The following is an 18,992-nucleotide window of genomic DNA, read 5'->3' on the forward strand; positions in this document are numbered from 1 at the left end:
AACAGAAAAATGTACCATGCAAAGTGAATATTACCAATTATATTCTCGATTAAATTAGGTCAACAATGGGCTGGTGCCTCCATCTGATCGAGCGAGCCAATCTCCAGCCTCCCTCACCGGGACAGTAATGAAGGAAATGAGAGAAATATAACAAAGTTTCACGTTGCGATTGCCCACCTTTTAGCCACAACAACAAAATACGAGGGAGCAGATTCAGTGCAGGATCTGGCTGCACAACAGCGGTGAAATAAGGACGTCCACTCACTTTCAGGGAAAACTGTGAACAACTCACATTGTCCAGAATATGAATACACAGCGCAGGCTGTTTAGTTCCCATATTCTAGTGCTGTCCTGACATTCATACGATAATGTACATTTCAAAGAGAGCGTTTGTAGCTGTGGAATGACAGTGGCAGCTGTTTCCCCTCGCTCTTACTGCCGCCCTTGGTCGTGTAGGGGCTGCAATTCTCTTCTTAGACGCGGTAGTTGAGTGTGCAATTCTCTGTTGTGGAAAAGCAGAGTGTTTTGGAGCAGAAAGATGTGAAGTTCGGATGCTTCTGGAGTTCCTTTTGAAAAGTTCGGTGACGCTAGGAAGATGGTTTGCAGACTTTTCCTCCCTTTCTGGGTGACATTCTCAGCTCTGCAGAGGTTCCTGTGAAGCGCTGTACTCATGTTTTGGTACGAATTCGTTTGTTTTCATTCCCGCTGCTTCCGTTTGTTGGGATTGCAGATTGGGTCCAACGGATGGAATCCGTGGATGAGTGCCCTGCTTCCAGGAATTGTCTGGCTGTCTTCTGCTTGCCCTGTCCTATTATTGTTGTGCTATTCTAGTCGAATGTGTGGCCCTTGCCGTTTGTACGTATTGCTACTAGGGACTGCTGGACTGACGCCCACACAAATTCTTTGCCAAGAACCAATATCCACCCACCTTCATTCGCAAATGCGTGGCACACAAAGTTCGCAACGAGGATTTGCTATGAGGTAATTTTTAAATCATGCTTCCCTGTGATAAAACCAAATTCTGGAAAACGATATCCGGACTCCTCCGAACACTCGGACCTATGACAGCACAGAAACCGAGAGCCTCACTCAGACAACAACTCACGAGAATCCAAGGCCCAATACCCATCATGTGCAGGTCAAACGTGGTTGACGAGTTTCCACGCAGGGACTGCACGAAACACGACATAGGAGAAAGAGGCTGACAACTAGAGAGCTGCATTCATAATTTCATCTGGACTGTAAACGCCTCGGACAACTGTTCCTTGCAGTTATGCACAGAATATTGAATGTCTCTGATTCCAGGGCTTGGAATTCGGATGATATGACCGTCTGTAGCACTGGATACTTCCTTATGTGAGGTAACTCCTGATGGAACACATGTCACACTCTATTGCACATTGAGAAATACCTTCAAAAAAGGAGCTTAGAGCAGCATTCCTGTTGTCCTTCTGGGGCTGTCCCTGACATGCCCTGTGGCACTGCACTTATTCTGTGTTTCCTGAGGGTTCGGCACATGCTTCCACGATCGTATTATGGGCAGTAATCTGCATTTTCGCTTCAATAACGGGTGTGTGAAGCGGAGGTCCACCATTCTCTATTCGATTTTTCTCTTCTTATGCACAACTGCAATACAGTAAAGGATCAATGGATATTGAAAGATGATATACAGAGGCGTGTGAAATACCTAAGTTTTAATGACATTTATGCAATGGTTATAGATTACCTTGATTCAGGAAATAAGGATGTAAAGTCTGTTTAGCTGGAATTCAGGAACAGTGAGGAATGAACTCACAAGCATGTGTAGTTTACAAGCCCACTCGCAGTAACCACAAAGCGAAATAAATTGTACAAGGGGAAAAAAAATGCGTGTGAGTGACAAAAATGGCAATAGTCATGCGTGATCTTAACTTCCCATCTAAAACTCTCGGTTCCATTGTAAAAACGTTTGGAGAAACAAAATCAAAAAAATCACACATGTCCCATACAACATCACGAGGGATATCTTGGTAATTGATTACTTTACTGGTGACTTAATCTTCCTATTTTCTTGGAAACCATCTCTTTAATTGTGAGCATCAGAAAAGCCTTTTGTTTTGCCAGCAAGAAATAAATATGTGATTAACCTTTGTCCGTTTCATGTATAAGAACACTGAGACTCCTCTGCACTGCACTTCTTTTGCGTTTCTATCGATTTTAACACTAGTGTGTCTTTTGATTCTTCCCAACAAAGTATATGACCTCGCATTCCCTACATGAAACTGCATCTGCCAAGAATACTCCAATTGTTGGAGGGAATCCTGAGGAACAGAATGTACATGTATTTGGAAAGGCAAGGACTGAGTCGGGATTGTTAACATGGCTTTGTGCGTGGGAAATCATGTCTACCAAACTTGATTGAGTTTTTTGAAGAAGTAACAAGGAAGATTGATGACGGCAGAGCAGTAAATGTGATCCATACGGTCTTCAGTAAGGCGTTCAATAATGTTCCCCATGGGAGACTGATTGGCAAGGTTAGATCTCATGTAACAGCAGTGGACCTAACACCGACCCTTGTGGTCCGCTGCCAGGACCTGGACACCAAGAAGAACATGTTCCATCAACTACAACACTGTTTTCTTTTGGCAAGCCAATGACTGATCAAAGCTGCAATCTTTCCCACAGTTCCATTCCTCCGCATTTTGTATACTAGCCTATTGTGGGGAAACTTATCGAACAACTTGCTGAAAACCATATACACCACATCAACTGGGTTACTGTCATCTATCTGTTCGGTCACTTTGTCGAAAATGTCAACAAGATTCGTTAGGCAAGCCCTACCCATCACAAAACCGTGCTGACTGTCCCTGATCAGATTATTCTTTTCGAGATGGTCATAAATCCTATCTATAATAACCTTTTCCAACACGTTATCAACAACTGCAGTGAGACTCACTGGTCCGTAATTACCAGGGTTGTCTCTACGAAACTTTTTGAACAAGGGAACAACATATGCTATGCTCCATTCCACGGTTCTGTTCCTGTAGACAACGATGATTTGACGATCAATTCCAAAGGCTCATCAATCTCTTCCCTTGCTTCCCATAAGGATCCTAGGACAGATCCCATCCGGCCCAGGGGACTTGTCTGTTTTCACACTCTTCAGTATTTCTATCATCTAATGCTTGTGAAACTCAATCTCTACCACACTAGACGCAAGTATCTCTGTATCTTCCTCGCCAACATTTTCATGATCTACAGCGAACACTGTCGAAAAATATTTATTTAGTGCTTCCCCTATCTCCTCTGACTACACACAAAACTTCCCACTATTATCCTTGATTGTCCCAAATTTAACTCTCGTCATTCTTTTATTGCTGACATACCTATGGAAAGCCTTAGGGTTAACCCTGATCCTATCTGCCAACAACTTCTCATGTCTCCTCCTGGCTCTTGTAAGCTCGCTTTTTAGGTCTTTCCTGATATCGGTGGAACCCTCGAGCGCACTAACTGAGTGTTCACGTTTTGTCCCAACATAAGACTTTTTTCCTTCTTGACCAGGGATTCCACTTCCTTAGTAAACCACTGCTCACGCGTTCTATATCTTCCTCCCTACCTGACAGGTACATACTTATCTAGGACATACAGGAGCTTTTCCTTGAATAAGTTCCACATTTTTAATGTGCTCACCCTCTGCAGTTTCCTAACCCATTCTGCGCTTCCAAAATCTTACCTCATTGCATCGTGATTTCCCTTCCACCAGCTGAAACTCTTGCTCCGTGGAGTACACCTCTCCCTTACCATCACGAAAGTAAACCTGAGAGAATTGTGATCGCTGTCTCCAAAGTGCTCACCTACTTCCAAATCTAAAACCTGGCCAGGCTCGTTACCCAGTACTAAATCGAAAGTGGCGTCATCCCTTGAAGGCATGTCTACATACTGTGTCAGGAAGCCCTCCTGCACACACTGGTCAAAAGCCCATCTATAGTACTCGTACTGTAGTGATCTCAGTCAATATTTGGATCTTGTCTTGAGTGTTCCAGAGTTTTTCATTGTACCAGAGTCCAGATGAAGTTTGTATTCCTCAGGTACGGGAGCGAGAATTCTTTCAATGTCTTAGATCAGTTCCTGTGCCGAGAACATCAGAGTCAATGTCCCTTCCTCTACTCGGACTGACAATTTACACTTCTTCATTCTCCTCGGATTCCGTTTCCCAAAGAGTATCTCAAGAGTTCCACAGTTGGAGCCTAAATTCTATGGTTTGCTTCCTAAACATTTTTCCAACTGCCAACTGACAATATTTTCACAGTATCTCTTCACAATCCTCTGGCTTGCACCATGTCCAGGGATGAGAAGTCCCGTTTGGTAGAGAGAGTTCCTAGGCTGGTGAGTTTCACTTTGGAACAAAGATGGTTAAGTGGCAATTTCCTGCGGTTGTTTGTAATGATGGGAGAGGGAGCGGTGGGGAATGAGCACTCTGACGAGCAGGAGGAAGTGTTGCCACTGATCAGAGTCAGAGAACAGAGGACAAGGGTTTAAAGGAATCTAATGAAAAGCAGCACTTCTGCTCAGGGCGTTCAATAACAACTGCAGAAACCCGATGTGTCGAGCAGTGTATCTGGAAAGAGAAACAGAGATAATGTTTTAAATATGGAACATTTCTGATGAAGAACTCGAGTTTCCCAATTCTAATCAAATTCCAGGCGTGATTTGGAAAATTGGCTTTTTGAACAGAAATTGCTCCAGCAGGAAAGCATTCACAACAGATTTCAGAGGATTCGAACCTACGTGGGGAAACCCCAATGTATGGTTAACCCATTGACCTTAACCACTCGGCTATGACTGCAGATAGGGATGCAGTTTTGAGAAGTAACCAAATCAGCCGTGATCTCATTGAAAGCTGCCGCTGACCTGATGTGTTAACTGCTTCCATCTCCTTTCATACCTTTGCTGTCATTTGTAAGGTGCGAGACACCAATGTAAAAGAAGAAAATCACAAAGTTAGGAAAAGATATTTGCAGCCAAACTGAGTCAAAATTATTTCTTGAAAGGAAAATCACACTTGGCAATTTGCTAGATCTCTTTGCTAACATGACCAGCAGAAGTAATCAAGGGAGACATTGATCTGAGTATTTTTGGACATGAAACAAACAAAGGTTAATGACATATTCATTTCTTTTGCTGGCGAAGGGACTGGTCTTTCCCGATGCTCACAATGACAGAGATTTTTCCCAATTAAAGACGGCAAATGCATTTGGGCTGGGGCGGTCGGTGTGGAGTTGCTGTGCCGAAGGGCCTGTTTCCACATTGTAAGTATTCTAATCTACAGTAATAAATGACATAGGTACAGCGCACGTTGTTCAATGAGGCATATATGACTTTTCGATTGTTTTTCTTCAAAGTTTCTTTAAAATTCAAACGGGAGAGGAAGAAGGGAAATGAATGTCTCCCATAATTCTTGCCTTCTTTTATCATTCACAGGCGGTTTATTTTTCCTGTACGTTTTATTTTACAATGTGGTTACTGTTAGTGTTCTTGTAAGCTACACCGGCTGGTTTCCTCTTTCCTCAATGTTCCTCATCTCTACCCAAACACACTTTCCATCCTTATCTCCTGAATCAAAGTAATCTCTAACCATTGCATAATTGCCACGGAAACTGGGATTTTCACACGCCTGGGTATGTCATTTCCCAATATTAATTGATCGTTTACTGCGTTGCAGTTGCGCACGAGAAGAGGAAAACAAAATAGAGGCCGGTGGTCCTGGGTTTCAAACACACGTAATTGCAGCTAAAACGCAGGTTACTGCACACAATGCGATCACGGAAGCATGCACCGAACCGTCAGGAAGCACACAATAAGTGCAATGCTGGATGTCATGTCAGGAACAGGACTAGAAACACAACAGAAATACGTCTCTTGGGTACTATTTTGGATGTATTTCTCGATGAGCTATCGTGTTTTACATATGTTCCATCGGGAGTTACCTCACACAAGGAAGTAACCAGTGCTGCAGACGGTCATATAATCCGAGTTCCAAGTCCCGGAGTCAGAGACACTCAGTGCCCTGTGTGTACCTACAAGGAACGGCTGTGCATGGGGTTTACAGGGTAACTGAACTGCATGAATGCAGCTCGATGGTCGTCTCTCTGCTTCTCCTCTATAGTTTTCTGTGCAGTCCCTGCGTGCAATCTTGTCAACAACGTTTGTCCGGCACAAGATGGGCATTGGTCACTTGTCTCTGAGAGAGGCTGTTGGTTTATGTGTTGTCATAATTCCGAGTGTAAGGGGGAATCTGGCTGTCAGTTCCTAGAAACTTACTTTAATAAATGGAAGCATGCTTTTTAACTTGCCGTGTGGCATGTACTCGTTGCGAAGTTCGTGCACTGCGAATCACGTTGCGGGACTATCCAATTTTGACAAAGAATTTGTGTGGCAGTCACGAGTTGCCAAGACCAGCTGTCCCTAGTTCAATACGGACAAATGGCAACAACTACAAATTCGATTAGAGCAGCCCAAGTTTAATGTGACAGGGCAAACAGAAGGCAGCCAGAAGATTTCTGGGTTTCGGGCAATCACCCAAGGTACGCCCAAGGTCTGTGCATCAGTAGAATCTGAGACCAAAGTCGTCTATGTTGGTTATTCATATTCCAGACAACTTGCGTTGTTCCCCGTTTACTCTGAAAGTGAATAGACATAGTTATTTCATCGTTATTTTGAAAGACGATCCTGCATTGAATATGTTCGCCGTTTTTTGATGTTGTGGCGAAAAGGTGGGTTATCGCGATGTGAAAAGTTGCTATACTTTCATTTCCTTCATTACTGTCCTGGTGAGGGATAAAGGTGATTGGCTCTCTCGATCAGATGGGGGCACCGGCGCATTGATGGCCTAATTTAATCACGGATATAATTGGAAATGTTCACTTTTAATGGTTCGTTGTTGTGATTTGTTTTACGATACTTGAGCACTATCTGGGACTCGGCAATACACTAAATGTCCAGTAGGTTTGGAATTGCCTCGCTGTTATTTGTGCGAGCAGTTAATGTCAGAGACGATTCACAGTGCCTCACAGACAGCACTTAAGCTTCGGTGTGTCTGATCATGGTACTTTTCAGTTTTGATTCTTTTCCACGATAAGAGCTGTCAGTTTGTGGATTCGCTGGAGAGCAAAGTGGGTAATGCGATATGTGAGATATTTTTCTTCAGCCAATATCTCTGATGGCTAACTTGGGAAAGTGTCAAGAAGAATCGTCATTGGCAGCAAATATCCGGAAAACCTTCATCTCTGGATCGGTTGGGCTCATCCACCCTCCAAACAAAATAGCCAAACTCGCTGGCTGAGTAACAAACATCATGCGTTTTTTTGCAAATGGTGTATTCAAACCATTGCCGGTGGCTGGAGCATCTCAGACTTGTCGAGCATGGAAACAAATCCCGCGATCCAACTTGCCCTTGCTGAATAGATAACCGAAATTAATCCATACATATCTGCCAATATTTGTGCCTTATCTCTCCGAGGTCTTCCAATCTATACACCCATTCAGATGCCTTTGAAATGTTGTGAGTGCACCAGACTCTGCCACTAAATGTGGCAATTCATTCCACACACACAAAAGTTCTGTGTGAAAAACATGTGTCCCTCACATCCCTTTTAAATCTTTCCTCTCTCACATGAAACATTTGCTATGTAGACCTGAACTCGCGTGTCTTGTGAAGAAGTGTTCCCTGACTATTTCCTCTGTCTGTCTTCCTCATGATTTTATAAGCTTCTGTGAGGCCATATCTAAGCCCTGAATCTCCTGGGAATCTGACAAAGCCTATTCAGTTTCGTTCTCATGTCCAAGCACTGCAAACACGGCAAATCCTTGTAAAGGTTTTGCGTGGCCACTCTGGAACTGCGGGTGGACTCACTGTGGAGTATCAGCAATTCTGGAGAGTTATGTTGCCTCCCAGGTGCTCAGGTCAGGGATGTCGCCCATCGGCTGAAGAGCATTCGAAAAGGGGATAGTGAACAGCCAGTTGTCTTGGTGCATACAGGCACCAACGAAAAAAAACGAGATGAGGACCTGCAGGGAGAATTCAGGGAGCTAGGAGAGAAATTAAAGAGGAGGACCTCAAAGGTAACAATCTCGGGATTACTGCCGGTGCCATGTGACTGCCAGCGTAGAAATGAATTAAGAAACGGCACGGTGAACACGTGAGTTGAGGAATGGTGCTGCAGGGCGGGTTTCAGATTTGTTGGATTTTGTGACCAGTTCTGGGGAATGTGAGACTATAAGAAAATTGACGACCTACATTTGAAACAGGCGGGAACGTATGTCCTTTCGGGAGTTTTTGCTACTGCCGTTGGGGAGGTTTTATACTAATGTGGCAGGGGGCTGGGAACCACAAGAATAAACAAGTCGGCAGTGAGGTGGAAACTGGAAACGCTGAGAATCTGGAAGATAGCATTAATAATGGGAAGAGTAGGCAGAGAGCAGATGAATGCAAAATTACTGGTGGCCTGAAATGCATCTCCTTTAATGCATGGAGTATAGACAGATGAACTTAGGGCTTAGGTTGGTGCCTGGGAATATGACGCTATTGCGATTCTTGGCGAATGTGTCGATGTGTTTCTTTCTGTGGGAGACACGACGTGGGGAATAACACAGTGTGACTATGTCAAACTTCAATCCCAATGTTGTGTCATCTAAGATCAAAGCGAGAACCTCACTGCCATTTGCACTGGAAGCATCAGAACACATAAGGTTATGGACCAAAGCTGGAAACTGGGAATAGAATAGATGAACGTCTTTAAACCAGACTGCACCATGGGCCAAATTGGATTTTCCATTCTGCAAAACTTGAAGACGAGTAGAAACCAATCTACAGGGGAACTGATCAGAAATGAAATGGAAAATCCATTTCATTGAGAATAAATGCGAGAGTGTCTGTCTTCATTCCGTGTAATCTCGTAGTTAGGATTTGGAACTCTATCCGCAATAGTGTTTGTACTATTCTTGGACAGGGAATGCATGTTTTATTGTGTAAATATATCGTGGTACCAGTATTTCTTACTACTGGTCCGAACCTGATAATGCTTGGTTTAGTGCCAGGTTATCAAAAATCAAAAAGATACAGGTTTTGGAAATATGAACTAAAAACGAGAATTTATAGAGAAACCCGCTACAACTGGCAACATCTATGGAGAGAAACAGGTTTTCTTTTCCTTAAGATGGACAGGAAACAGGTTACTTATAGATTTCTAGATTATACTGTTGGGAAAATAATAATCTTACCTGTCGAATCAGGATATTTATCAAAATCACTCCTGAGTTTACAAACATCGAATCTACAATCTTAAAAGGACTTAATCAGCTGTCATGCTAATTTCATTTTCCTGAGCTGGTGGAAGGCTATGTTTTAATGGCTACATTTCCTTTTAGTTTCCGTTATTAAGCAGTCACGCCGAATGGAGAATTGTTTCTTTCAGTGTCTGCCTCAATATGGGTCTTTGTTTTTTTCTATATTTGTCTCTGTATCCTCCTGGGCCTTTTTCACATTCTCCGACTCTCTGGCTGTCCATATCCCTCATTTCCCATTTCCGCTCTTGAAAAGCCTGACATTCAGACACAGTTTGAGATTCGAACTGCTGAGAGGCTTTTTGACGCCTGGCTGTAGTCGGTCGAAGTAATCTCACATTCTCGGGATAATGCGTCTGTCACTTCGACCTGAGGCAAGGAGACATTTCTTCCTCAAAATCTAAAGACCCTTTCGAAGTTAAAGTTGAATTCCTTATCCAACAGAAAAAGCAAGTAATTACATGATAGCTGAAGAAGAACAACGATGCATTTACTGTTGGTGTACACGAATGAATGGAGACAGCAGAGAATGAGGGTGATCATGTCGTGGTGTCAGTGCCATTACCACAACATTTCCCGGGAATGCTACAGTGTCTCCTGCCTCACCATTTAATTTCCACAAAACAGGGAATGAAGGAATGAGAATAAGAGGATGAGAAGCAGAAGTGCATGTGGAACTGCGGGAAGAATCTCCAGGTTAAAATAGTAGTTAAAAAGAGCAACCTACACTACTGGATTTAAACAGGAAAATGAAGCAGGAAAGCGAAATCAGAATGTACAGCAATTCAAACAGGACACTGAGTTTCTCGATCAGCAACACAATACTTGAGAGAAATAACGAGCTTGCAATACAATGAGCAGGCACCAGTGTGATGGGAGCTGCCTTCACCAGCTAAGCCATGGCGCCACGTTAAAAGCCAGATTTCTCGTCCATATGTGCAATGCCTGAACCACTTGATCACAGGAATTCGAAAACGCGTTTTCTGTATTAATGTTGCTCAGTTTGAATGGCAATCAAACTCTGCTTGTGCAAAAACAGACATTTGAATGCTGAGCATGCCCCACTAAAAAGGCACAGAAAAAGACAGAATCCTCTTACATTGGCATCTAACAGATATTTTCGTCTGTTTAAACTGACAGAATAAAGAGGATGTGCTCATCTCCTCTCGTGTCCCATTAACCACGTTAATACACACGCAGGGATTTTCAAACCAAGATGAACAGGCTCATTGTTGTGAATTGACAGCAGTGGTGTGTGAGTCATTGCGAACAGTGAGCAATAAATGCTGAACCAATAGCACTGACACTGAGCCTTGCACAATCAGCTCCACACTCACATCTTGTGTTATGTCTCCAAGGCATCAGTGCATTTGACTTTAATTATTCTACCCTGCACCTCTCCTCAAGTTATTCCCGACCGCTTGCAGTGTCGAATTAGAACATGCAATTATTAGAAATGCATTTCTGGGACACAGTTGTCTTTCAATGAGGTAAGATTCACTGCCCATCCCTAATTATCCCAAAGATGTTGGGGACGAGTTACTTTTGTTAACTCCTCAAATCCTTAGTTTGGAGGTACTGACAAGAAACCGTTAGAGATGGACTTCCTGGATTGCGGAGAGCAGACCGACCCCAAACTGCTAAGGTAACTCACCCAGGGAAGAGCAGATGGACCCCACTCTGTCAATGTAACTCAACCAGGGGACAGAAGTCTGACATCACACGATCAATGTAACTCAACGAGGAAATTATGGCCTGACCGCACTCTGTTAATGTAACTCACCCTGGGAAGAGCAAACTGACGCCACTCTGTCAATGTTACTCATCCAGGGAAGAGCAGACTGACCCAACATTTTATATGTAACTCACCCAGCAAATGGCAGACTGACACCACTCAGAGAAGAGCAGGCTGGACCCATTCTGTCTCTATCACTCATCCAGGAAAGAGCAGGATGATCTGATTCTGTCAATGAAACACAAGCAGGGAGACGAGCCTGACCCCACTCTGTCAAAGTAACTCACTCAGAGAAGAGAAGACTTATTCCATTCTGTCTATGTGAATCATCCAATGAAGACAGTAATGAAACCATACTTGCTGTTAAACTCAAACAGAGAAGAGCAGACTCTCACGATTCTGAGAAAGTAATCCGCCCGTGGAGGAGCAGACTGACACCACTCTCTTAACGTAGCTCACCCAGGGAAGAACACACTGAGTCACTCTGTGATATTACTCACAAAGAAAGGAGCAGACTGAACCCATTCTGTTAATATGACTCTCCCAGGGAAGAGCAGATGAAGCCCAATCTGTCAATGTGACTCAACCAGGGAAGAGCACTCTGACCTCACGCGATCACTTTAACACAACTAGGAAATTGCAGACTGACGCCACTCTGTCAATGCAACTCACCCAGAAAAGAGCAGACTGATCCCACACTGTCCAAATAACTCACTCCGTGAAAAGCAGACTGATGCCACTCTGACAATGTAACTCGCACAGGAAAGAGTAGACTGATGCCACTCTGTCAATGTAACTCACTGAGGGAAGAGCACACTGACGCCACTCCGTCACTGTTACTCACCGAGGGAAAGGCAGACTGAGCCCACACTCTCAGTGTAACTCATCAGACTGATCCCACACGGTCAATATAAGTCATTCACTGAAGAGCAGTCTGACCCCAGTCTATGAATGTAATTCACTCAGGGAAGAGCAGACTGATCCCATTCTGTCTCTGGCACGCACCCAATGAATGAACACTAACCCCACTCAACCAATGTAACTCGCCAGAGAAGAGCAGACGGAAGCCAGACTGTCAACATAAATTATCGAGGGAAGATAATTTTCTGTTTCACTCAGGCAGGGAAGAGCAGACTGTCACCACTCTGTGAAAGAAATTCGCCCAGGGAAGGGCAGACTGACCCTACTGTATCTGCGTGACTGACACAGATAAGAGCAACTAACCCAACTCTGTCAATGTCTCTCCCTCAGGGAAGAATACTCTGACCCCTCTCTGTCCATGTAGCTCACCCAGGAAACAGCAGACTATCCCCACTCTGTCTATTTAAGTTCACTAAAATCCTCTGAAGTACGTCCTATCCAGACACTCTCCACATCACTGTCTCTGTAACCGTGTGCGTTCAATGGCGAATCCAATTAACCTGCAAATGTTTAGAATGTGGCAGCAAACCAGAGCTACCACACAGAAATTGGGCGAATGTGCAAACTTCCATCAGGCAGTCACCTAAGCCTGGAATGGAAACCAAACCCGTCAGCAGTCGTGATTATAAAATGGCAGAACAGAAACCCATCAAAAAGAATTGCGTCCCTGTGTGTTGCAACGATTCTGAGTATTAATTAAGCCCCCCTCACTGTAGTTAATTTCCATTTTTATCACTGCCAACCTTCTTCAAAGCAAAGCACGCACTTGCTTTTTTCAGACTTTTGATATCCCGCTTTCATCCCGCTTTTTACCTAATCATATTTCTGACTTTATAAACTACGTCACAACAGGTTGACAACTGCAGAATGAGCTTTGTTCAGTTCTCCACTGATGTTGAGAGTAGTAATACAGCATATTCGAGTAGGACTTGATGCGCTTGCGGGTGGTGCATTATGGCTTCTTTTTTTTTGATTTTCGGTCTACTATTTCGAGTTCATTGCGCAGACTTCTGAAGAAGACGTTTTGGAGTCGAAATGGTAACTGTGTTTTCTGTCGGAAGACAGACGTAGCTTTATTTCTGTTCTCTTATAAATTGATCTTCTGCTGATCTTTGCAAGTGAAATAGGGTGCATTGCTATTGCTCGGTTTTAGTTTCAAAATCAAGAGAAACATGAAGGAGGCAATATCAAAGAACACAAAGTACTGAGTTGTTAAGATAATGTTTGCAGCAAAGGTGGACATGAAGGTCAAATTAAGATACGGTTCAAGAACATTTAATCTGGAAGTGGTATGTGACTTTAGTTCCAAATATATGTTTCCGTTCTCCCAGTACATCTTTTTGACTCCCAGAAAACATTGATTGTTTTCTGTATTCACTTTGTTTCGCGATATCTGTCTTCTGGTCGACCAGGGACAACTTGAATTTCTGTCTGCATTGAATAAGATTTCGCTCTTTCTTTCGAGAAGCAAACCTGTGCAGTATGTACCACTTATCATGCTGATGGCTAAGAAGTTCAAAATGAATTACGGTTTATGGATCGTGAGCAAGAATGAAGTGATCCACTTGCGAACAGATGTCACCACGCCCTATTCCTACATCGGGCCTGAACGGTCCATTGGCAGAGTCTGCAGAAAGGAAGTGTCTAAGTGAACTAGTCCTTTGTTCAGTTTGATTTGAGACCAATGGTTGTGCTGTTTTGGTGCAGAAATGTGTCAACATCTCTGACGTTAGAGTCAAAATTTAAGTCACATCTACTCCATGGAGTTACTTCTCAGATCGGAACATGCTGATATGAAAAAATCTAGCTCTGAGAGCAAATGTTTTTACATTAAACTGGGAGTATGTTTAACTAAGCAATTCAGATAGCCAAGATGAATAATTGGCATTTGGTTCTTCATGCTGAGCTCTCCACACCAACTGCTCCAACGAAGGCCGTGGATAAGATCCCCATCGATTATGTTGGTAAATTTTAGCCTCAACAACAACCTATTGTTCTGAACAATGCCACACCACAAGCAGAGGGCTAAGTGTGATTTTCATCGTTAATTTTCAAATTCAGTTCTTAATGCACAGTTTCTTACGAATGTGGACAGCAGAAGACTGTTAACATTCCATTTCAAATATTTCCAGTAAATTCTACTCCGCTGATATCGCCTTGCCTTAACACACCTCAAACCAGGAACCTGGATCAGTCGAGTTTCCACACATGGAGTTGCTTTTTCTAATTCATTGACTGCTGATATAATAGATTATTGGCCTTGAGAGTCAGTTGTAAATTAGGTTGAACTTTCTCAGCTTGACTTTCAACTGATCCTAAAAAAAAGCCATCACCTGCAGGTAAATGTATTGCATTGCTTCTTGTTTTGCTTAATTCCACCCCCCCCCCCCCCCCCCCTCCACCTACCCCGGAACATCCAAGTTTCACGATAGTCCGACAAATGTTTTGAAACTGATTCGTGTTGGAAGTTGGTGGCTTTTTGTATCTCGACATATAATTTATTCAATTAGACGTCTTGAAATTACTTCGGATTCTTCACAGTTGAAAATTTACTTTCGATTGAATGCAAAGCTCAAGCTCCACGAAATCCAAAATCTGCAAAGGAATTAATGACTTTTAAAAGAATCAACGCCGTGAGCAGGATTCGAACCTGCGCAGGGAGACCCCATTGGATTTCAAATCCAACGCCTTAACCTCTCGGCCATCACAGCTGCAGGAAAATGGGCAATTTTCATAGTAAAAGAACTTAATTCATGAAATATGTATTTTGTTTGAAGAACAAATTGTCAAGACCCAAAGATTTCGCCAAATCCTTTGCAGAGACCCAGACGAACGTTCCCTTAGTAGATTGTCAGGCTTTCACCGCAAACTAGATCCTGACACAGCTGAAGTTGTGGGAATGATTCTTCATCGAATTTTAGAGTCACGGATGTACACCACATGAAGAGAGGATCATTGTCTCACTGTGTCCGATCGATTTTGTCTCAATTGCTCATCATCTGGTACCAAAGTTGTGTTTTAATATTCATCAAAATATGGTATTAGAAATGTTGATGCTAAGTCCATAAACACCAGCTACATTCGTAAAAAAAAGTCGGAATTAGAAAGAATGCAGAACCAACTAATCCGTAAGTTCTGACATCAGGTAATGAACTTGTGAGCACAAGAGAGGAAGATTGACCGATGATTTGGAACTTGAAATCGTCTTGACGGAATTATTTGCAAAGTTTTTGCGGTTGTTCTAGAGTCATCAAGTCCTTGAACAATACAACACGGAAAGTGGCCCTTCTTTCCAATTTGACCATTGAGGACAGTTATCCTAAATTAGTAGGTCCCATTTGCCAACTTTTGGCCTATATCCCTCTGAACCTTGTTACTCATATATCCATCCAGATGCCATTAAATGTTACAGTTGTACCAGTCTCCAACAATTTCTCTGGCAGCTCATTATGGACACGACTGAAAAAGTTGCCCCTGACGTCCCTTTTAAATCCTTACCCACTAATTTTAAACCGATGTTTTCTAAGTCTTGACTTCCTCACCAGCAGAAAAACACGAGTCAACCTATCCATGTCCCTCATGATTTGATAAATAGCAACGATTTGACTTTATCCTACTTGTCAGGAGGGAAATATGTGGAGTTTATTTGTCGAAGATTTGAAGAAGAAAGTCTGATGTACAGATTTTTAGAATTGCATCTTGGAGAAGTGTTTAATAAGTCATTGAAGTCTAGTAGCAGTTGTAGAAGTCTGTTGTGAAAGCTGCAGAAGGATTTCAGGGCACGAGAACGAAGCATTATTTCCAATGTATTGTGGCTCAGTTCAACCGCACTTGGACTACAGTATGAGGAATTATAATCCTCAATTTAGGAAAGATACTAATGCCATATGAGGAATACCACGAATGGTGATTAGCCTTGAGATCATGGATGAACGTTAGTCCTGTGAATTGAAATTGGGCAAATCCGTTCTTTTTTTTAACAGTTTCAACACAAGAGAGGTAATCTCATTGAGAGTTGCAAAATATTTGAAGAGATAAACAGGGTGGTGCAATTAAATTTTGTTCCCTCATTGGTGAATCTAGAAGCAGGAGAGTACAATTTAACAATGAAGCATTGTGATTTATGACCAGGATGAGAAATATTGATTTTTATCTTAGCCTTGAGAAGTCTCGCTATTCAGCACTACAGTGAGCCTTGGATATTTGGTCTTTGAATGCATCACTATCAGCCTGACGCGCTGACAGTTACTGCATCACTATAGACCTGACCCCTCACATTTACCGCCTTAATTTCAGCGTGAACCCCTCAAACTTACTGCATCACTATCCATCTGGTGCCCTCACATTTACTGCCCCACTTTCACTTCGAGACCCTCATTTTGACTGCGTCACTATCAGCCGGACTGCCAAACACTTACTTTGTCACGATCAGTCACGTCCTTACACTTCCTATGTTACTATTATCCTGACTCTTTACACTTACTGTGTCACTATCATCCTGAGCGGCTCACACTTACTGCATCACTAGCACACCAACACTCTCACCTTTACTGCGTCACTATCAGCCTGACACCTCACAGGTTTTGCGTCACTACTACCCTGACCCCCTCACAATTACTGTGTCGCTATTAGCCTGAGCCTCTCACTATCACGCTGATCAAGCTCACAATTACAGCATCACTATCAACCTGACCCCCTCACACTTTCTCTGTCATTATCACCCTGACCCTCACACACGTAATGCATGACTGTCACACTGAGACACTCACGTTTTCTGCGTCATTATCAGCCGGACCCGCCAGCACACAGCGTCACTATCAACCTGGCCCCTCACACTTGCATGCCTCAATATCAGCGTGAACCCCTCACACTTACTGCATCACTGTCCATCTGCCATCCTCACACAAACTGCACCAGTTTCACCTTGACATCCTCATTTTTACTGCGTGACTATCAGCCTGACAGCCACACACATATTGCGTCACTATCAGTGACGCCCTCGCACTTCCTATGTTAATATCACCCTCACTCCTAAAACCTACTGCGTCACTATCAGCCTGATTCCATCACACATTTTGTGTCAGTATTAGACTGACGCCTCACGCTTACCATGTTACTAAAACTCTGCATAATCACACTGATTCCGTCACTATCAGCCTGACCCCTCAGACGTACTGCGTCAATATCACCCTGACCCACTCACACTTTTCGTATCAGTTTCAGACTGATGCCTCGCACTTACTATATGACTAAAACTCTCCCTCTCACACTGAATGCGTCACTCTCAGCCTGACCCCTTCATACTTACTGCGTCAATATCAGTCTGACCCCTCAGACTTACTGTGTCACTCGCACCCTGACCTCCTCACATTTACTGCGTCACTATCACCCTGACCCACTCACACAGTCTTTGCCATTTCCACCTTGCCGGCCTAATTTTTATTGCGTCCCCATCAGCCTCACCGCCACACACTTATTGCGTCACTTTCAGTCACGCCCTCACACTTCCCATGTTACTATCACCCTGAATCCTTACACTTATTGTGTCACTATCAGGCTGACCCCTCACACTTACTGTGTCACTATCAGCCTGACTCCATCACATTTATTGTGTCAGTATCAGACTGACGTCTCACACTTATCTTGTCACTAAAACACTGCCCCATCACATTGACTGTGTCATTATCAGCCTGACTCCCTCACACTTACTGCTTAACTATCGTAAGGCACCTCTCTCACTTACGACGTCATTTACACCCTAACACCCCACACTTGCTGTGGCACTATCACACTGAGGGCCGTACACTTAGTGTCACTGTCATCCTGACCCCTTACACTTACTGCGTCACTATCACACTGGTATCTCACATCCACTGTGTCACTATCATCCTGAGCCGCTTACACCTATTGTGTCACTATCACTTTGACCCTAACACACTGCATCAGTATCAGCCTGACCATTTCACACATACTGCACCACCACCAGGCTGACTCCCTCACATATACTGCACCACGATCAGGCTTACCCACTCATACTTACTGCGTCACTATCACCCTGACTCCCCACTCTTATTGCGTCAAGATCATTGTGCCCCCGTACACTTACAGCGTAACTATCATCCTGACAACGTCACACTTACTGCGTCAAGATCAGCCTGGTCCCTCAAACTTAATGTGTCACTATCAGCTTCAACACTCACATTTACTGCGTCACTTCTAGCACTACCCCTGCACACTTACAACATCCCTAACCGACTTACCCCCTTGCATTTACTTCATCACTATCAGCCTGAGACACTCACACTTACAGCTTTATTACAACCTGGTCCTGTGAGTGCATCTTCATCAATGTCACCCTGACCCCTTGCCCATCCTGCGTCACGATAAGCCTAGCCCCTCAAATGTTCTGCGTCACTATCACACTGACATCTCACACTCACTGCGTCACTCTCACCCTGACCCCTCACAATTACTGCATCACTACAACCTGACCCCCTGAAAGCATCTGCGTCACTGTCACCCTGACCCTATCACACTTGCCATGTCGCCATCACAATGACACATTCACACAGTCTGCTTCACTGTCATCCTGACACCTCACACTCACTGGATCACTACCATCCTCCCCCTCATACTGACCTGTCACTATCATCCAAAGCCGCTCACACTTATTGCGTTCCTATCATTCTGCTCCCAACACACTTACTGCGTTACTATCAGCCTGACACTCGCACACTTCCCGCATCACTATCAGCCTGACCCCTCACAATTTCACCGTGTCTATCAGTCTGACTCCTCACATTTCCTGCATCACTATCACCCTGTCAGTTAACACGTACTGGCCAATAGTAGCCTGACGCCCTGAACATACTGCATCAATATCAGCCTGAACACTCACACTTACTCTGTCACCATCACGCTGACCCCCTCACACTCACTGCATCACTATCACCCTGTCTCCTCTCACTTCCTGCATTAGGATCACTCTGACTCACCGACACTTACTTCATCAGTA

At 43.7% G+C, this 18,992-nt stretch overlaps 1 non-coding gene across 1 annotated transcript; it reads right to left on the reverse strand.

The window, feature by feature from the left end:
• Positions 1-14,606: 14,606 nt before the first annotated feature.
• trnas-uga (transfer RNA serine (anticodon UGA)) lies at positions 14,607-14,688 on the reverse strand. Its single transcript has one exon. It is a non-coding gene; the product is annotated as a tRNA-Ser (tRNA).
• Positions 14,689-18,992: the final 4,304 nt, after the last annotated feature.

This window comes from Chiloscyllium punctatum, chromosome 52 (assembly GCF_047496795.1).
Source record: "Chiloscyllium punctatum isolate Juve2018m chromosome 52, sChiPun1.3, whole genome shotgun sequence".
NCBI classification, from domain to species: Eukaryota; Metazoa; Chordata; class Chondrichthyes; order Orectolobiformes; family Hemiscylliidae; genus Chiloscyllium; species Chiloscyllium punctatum.